Below are 6,002 nucleotides of genomic sequence, written 5' to 3'. Positions count from 1 at the left end.
AGAAATGTGGCCATAAAGATGTGCTGTAATTGAGAGGATGGTGAGTGGTAGATCCAGTTTCCCTTCCCAGCTGACTTTGCTATACTTTCCCTCCTTTGGGGCATTTTCCAGATTATGAGCTTTGCACTGGTAGAAGTGTTGCAAGATGCGACGGAATGGTGCAATGGTTTCAAGCCATGAATAAAGGGCTGTTTAATGCTTCGAAGTAGGCTGGTGGCCGTTCATATTGCTGTCCACTGCAATGTGGTTTCTCTGTGTGTGTGTGTGTGTGTGTGTGTGTGTGTGGTGTCCATATTCTTCTTGAACTGTGTTATCTGCCTCCTCCTCCTGCCCCATTTTGGGCCAATGGGGTTGCAGAGGAGGCGGGAGGAAGAAGTGATGTCATTAAACAAATTTCTTGTCTCCCTTGTTCAAAGCCATCAGGAGGGGGAGGTGCCTTTAAAAAATAAAAATGTAATTGCAGCATTGCACCCTTGTGCAAGCGCTACAGCAGCAGCAACAACAAAACCCAATGGCAGGGAAAGCGCTGCTCCAAAATGAGAATTTAATTGCAGTGCTGCACCCTTGCACAAGTGATCTAGCAAAACAAAATGAAACAAAAATGGTGGAGAGGGCCCCTAGATTAACATCAGGGGAGTGGGGATCGGGTAGATTTTGAACAAGAGGGTCTCAGTGGGGGAGTCAAGGCAGCTGTCCCCCTTGCTTTGCCCCGGAAAAGTGGTGAGCAAAGCAAGCCTGGGCAGAGCCTCTTGGCTCTTAAGGCTCTGCCAACCCGCTGCTCCCCCTTCACACAGTGTAAAAATAAGGGGGGAAAATAAAAGAAATAAAAGATAAGATAAAAAGAGACAAAATTGAAGCGGAAGAAGTGATATGGACAGACCCCCCCCCATGGACCGTCCATACCATGCCACTTACACCAGGGCAACATCGTTGCAACCCTCCTACAACAGCAATGCAAATGTAACATTGTAGTGCTGCAGCGCAGCAATAAAACCTGAAATAGGGCACCAGAAATATGGACGGAATCTCACTGCAAGTACCGTCTGGATCACGGGCAGTACAGAAGCACACTTAGCAGATACATTGCGAAACTGTTACAGTGTGTAATGCGGAAAGCGCCTTAGTCCCTGCTTCCATCCCTTAGGACTCTCATTGCACTCAGTTGTGATTTCAGTTCATAACTGTGTTGGTTGATGGTTACCTATGTATTTCCCCATTCATTTTGCTTTCCAAGCCTCTTATACATGACAGTCTTTCTTGTTCTTTAGTTTGAGGTGTATTGATTGCTAGACATGCAAATAGGTCTGACATGAGAATGGGAACTGGAATAATAGGCAAAACTGGCTCCAGGGGTTGGGCACTACCAAAAGGCATGGCCAACCCCTGAGGCCTAATTGGAGTGTGTTAGAAGAACGCCAGAGTGGGCATTCCCATTTGTGGATGGAGGATACCAGAAGGCAGCAGTGGATGAGTCTCTCAGCTGAGAGTCTGTCACACCACTGCCCTCTCCCTCCCGCTCTTTGGCTAATTGGCTTTCTCCCATGGTCCCTTGCTTCTGGAGGGAAACCAGCTAGCTGATGGGGAAGGAGAAAGGAGGAGCCTCTGCTGCCAAGTTGCTTGGTGGAAACTCCTCTCCCCTCCCCATCAGAGAACAGGCAGGATATGGTGGCAGGCAGCAGCTGTGGCTCAGGAGAGTAGCGGTCATGGCTACTGTAACCTTTCTGAGGAGGGAGGAGGAGAGAGCCTGCTTGCAGAGTTGATTCTAGAGATATTGCTGTGGCAGATTCTCTTCATCTGTCTGCTAAGGTGCACTCCCTTGCAGGGGCTCCTGCACTCATGTCCAAAGGCCCCTGCCAGCCGGGAACCGGCATTGTTAATGGGAACTCCGTAAAGCCGGGGAAAGGCGTGCGATTCCTTGAAGTTTCTGGGGGAGAAGGGGCATGCAGATTGGTGTGTGTGATTTTCCAGATGAAAGGTTGCAGGTTCCCCTAAACACAGTTCATGCCTTTCCCCTCCCTCCCAGTTGCTTTTAACACACTTCTGCCCAGTGCTGGAGTCAAATGGTTCAAGTGGAGCAGGTGGAGAGACAGACATGTGAGTGGGAAGGTGGTTTAAACCAAGAAAGGAGGGCAGGTACGGAGCTATGTTTGAATGGTTTCTTTGAGGGCCAGGCCATGTGGAAACAAGGAGATGGGCAATAATGTAATGTAATGTAATGTAATGTAATGAAACCCATGATCCACACAACTGCTCAATGTATTCTCTTGCTAGACGGCGTCCGGCAGATACTGCCTTCAGTGGTGGACCTGAATGCTGCTGTCTGAATTATAAACTGACTTCCTTAGAAGAGACCAATGGAAGCCTGGAGGATGCTTTTAAATGTGCCTGCTCATTTCTCCTGGCTTCCCCTTACTTCACATCAGAAGTAAACTTATTCATCCAACACTGTGTGGAAGTAATGGCATAACATTAATGAAGGCAGAAGCATGAGCGTGATGTCAAAGTCAGAGGAAAATAAATTGCTCAGGTTTCATTGTCATAATTGTTTCTTAGCAATAATGAAAACTGTTTATTACAATGGATATTTAATAAGGAGAATGTTGATATTGTGTAATTGTCCGATGCCATCTGCCAGGAAGATTTATTAATGACAGAGTTTATTGGATTATAAATTATTGTTGGTAGAATACAAAGTAAATCCACTTGGGTTATATAATTAGATAACAGAACATCTACAAAGTACCTAGGCAATGATTAGAAGGCATTGATTAAGTAGACACTGGTAAGAAATGTTTCCTGATTGATAGCATTTTAAAATGAAATATAAAGAGAAACATTCAATAAATTATTTTAGCAATGAGTGTTTTATTTCATCCTAGAACACTATGGGATTTTAAAAACATTAAGCTGATTAGAAAATGAATATGATTCCAAGAGCAATTTAAAATAAATATTTCATCTACAGTCATAAAATGAAAAAAGTTTTGTTTCCATTCCCAAACATTCCAAGAGTATTTGTTTCATTTTCTAAGTGTTCCACTTCTATGCAGAACCAAAAAAAAAAAAAGTATTTATTTATTAGCCAAAATCAGCAAAGGATTGAGTAAGATTCTTATTTTGTAATCCCCTCCCATTGTTGGCCAAGACTTTCCCTTCTAGTGGAGTTTGTGGAAAGGGGAACTGGTAAACATGGTGAGGCGATGTGCTTAATCCATATGCATTTTTAAATCTCTCCCTTCCTGCTGCTTTTAAACTGGTTTCCAGGAAATATTTTTTTAAGTGGTTTTTGTGGTGAGCTGAGGGAAATTTGCTCACCAGCATTTCAATTTAGACTGTGAACTTGCATATAGGGCAGTATAGAAATGTGTTCAATAAATAAAATTAATGCTTTGCTGGGTATGTTGCCTATCATTTTAAAGTGGCTTCAGCAATATGTGGCCACTGTGTACCAAACAAGTAGTCTCAGATTAAAGCCTCCACTTGCTTTGATCCAGCAAGAGAAATCCATGTGCAGGAGCAGACTCTGTTGCTGGATCTATTCCTTTTCCAGATCAGGAGCCATGCATGTAGTTTGAGTGTGCCTATGCACATTTGGGTGTGCACACCAGTGTGAATCCAGACATGAGTGATCCCCATTCACATTGTAGAACATGGACTGGAATGTTTATCCCTATCCATCTTGCAATACAGTTGGGAATGAGCATCTGCATCTATTCTCTACAACCATTTATGGTACACATCATTCATGGTACATATCAGATTTGTGTACAGTTGTGTCTGGACTAGAGCTATTTATTTGGAAGTCTCATTGATATGAATGTAGCAAGCATGAATCAGCCTTAGGTCTCATTATGACTAAAACACTGCAAATGCTTCCTGTACCTGTGGAGGGAGCAGGTATTGTGATTGTGTTTTGACAATCCCACCACCTCAGTGCATGTGATGTCCATACATAGATAATATCTGCAGCAGGATTATATGCCTAGACTCCTATACATGCAGACATGAAGCTTATAATCAGTATACAATAACCAATGTGACATCATGATCCTGAAATTTGTGCCTATGTGGGCGTGCCTACAGAACTGCAGATGTGCTTCTCTACACATGGCCACTGAGTGTGCTGAGGGGGTTGAGGCCAGGAGGTGTGATCAGAACCCATCTCCTCCACATGTATACTGACTGTCAGCACACAAGGCTTAAGCCCCATTCCTTTGCTTTCAATGGGATTTTGTTACAACCAACTTTGGCTTGATTATTCCCATAATATCTTACCCAGCTTAAGTGGATGCTGCAGCTATAGACATGAGCCTAGCCTGTGGTGAATGAACAACAGCAAAACCAGGGAAATCTAACCTCCACAAGAAAGCAATCCTGCCACAGGGAACTGTGTTGGTGTGTGTCCACCTCTGCAACAAAGATATGGCAATTCCAACTCCTAATAAGCTATGAAATAAGCAAGCCAAGAGGACTAAGGTCTAAGCCAGAAGGAGCATGGTGTAAAGGAACATCTTACAGCCACTTCGTTGACACTAAGCAGTTCTTGGTTGGTCAGTGCCTAGATAGGAGACCCAAGTGTGCCACTTTTGGGGATGGGGCCATAGCTCAGTGGCAGAGAATTTGCTTTGCATGCAGAAGTTCCCAAGTTCTATCCCTGGCATCTCCAGGTAGGGCCGGGAAAGGCTCCTGCTAGAAACCTTGGAGAAGTTGCTGCCAATCAGTGTAAACAATACTGAGCTAGATGGACCAATGGTCTGACTTGTTATAAGGCAGTTTTGATATTTATGCACCATGACTTCTAGAGTTCCTCCTCTACTTGGACCCAGTCATGTCTCTCACAGTGGCAGGATTGATGTTTGTAAAACTCGTGTGTGTGTGTGTGTGTGTGTGTGTGTGTGTGTGTGTGTGTGTGTGAGAGAGAGAGAGAGAGAGAGAGAGAGAGAGAGAGAGAGAGAGAGAGATGAGGCTATAGGAAGGAAAGGTGGGCGGGCACAGTATTCAGGAGCAGCGAGTGACCCTTCTTGCTCTATAGTTCTATCTACCTTGGGTAGGCAGCTGTTTGTTTGGACTCTGAGTGTCGCTGCTGGCTGTTGTCCTCAATTTCCTGTGGCCTTGCTATCAGTACTTCCTCTTCCTGCATGCCCACCTGCATTGCTATGAGGTGTACAGCAGGGCACAGAGGAGGAGGCACTCCAGGAGCTAGGGGTTGCCTTGGTGGCCTTCAGGCCCCCTCCCACTCCTCTGCTTGGCCCAGGGTTTGTCTGGGGATTTGGAGTTGCCCTGTCTCTCCAGAGGTGGAGGTGTGCTCTTCCCTTCAACAGGATTGCATTCAACATGAAAAACAGGACAGATCATCATCTTTAAATCCAAGGCCTCTTGTCTGGTCCTCTCCAGCCATGCTTGGTTTGATCCAGCTTTACCCTTTGCTCAGTGGTGTAGTGCCGTAGGGACAGGCAGGGATGCAGCCCCGGTACTTTCTCCCCTCCAGGGTCTCATCAGGGATGCAAACCTTTGGCTTTGGAAATGGTGCTGTTCTTGCTACTCCAACTTTTTATTACCATTCTTCCTGTCTTAGGAACATAGGCAGCAGCCTTATACCGAGTGAGACCTTTGGTTCATCTAGCTCAGTATGTCTACACCAGGCCTGTTCAACTTAGGCCCCCCAGCTGGTTTTGGACTACAGCTCCCATAATCCCCAGCCATAGTAGCCAATAGCCAGGGATGATGGGAGTTGTAGGCCAACATCTGCAGGAGGGCCAAAGTTGAGCAGGCCTGGTCTACACTGACCGGCAGTGGTTCTCCATGGTTTCAGTCAGGAGTATTTCCCAGACCTTCCTGGAGATGCTGCCAGGGATTGAACCTAGGACCATCACCATACAAGTCCTATAGTGGACTAGTGTCAGGACATCCTAACACCAATGACAGGGAATGCCCACTGAAATGCACTGATTCCTTCCAAATGTCCATGGGATACATTGAATTTCCAAATGGCCATTGGCCAT

Source organism: Hemicordylus capensis, chromosome 2 (assembly GCF_027244095.1).
Source record: "Hemicordylus capensis ecotype Gifberg chromosome 2, rHemCap1.1.pri, whole genome shotgun sequence".
Lineage (NCBI taxonomy): Eukaryota > Metazoa > Chordata > Lepidosauria > Squamata > Cordylidae > Hemicordylus > Hemicordylus capensis.
This window is presented reverse-complemented; position numbering follows the sequence as displayed.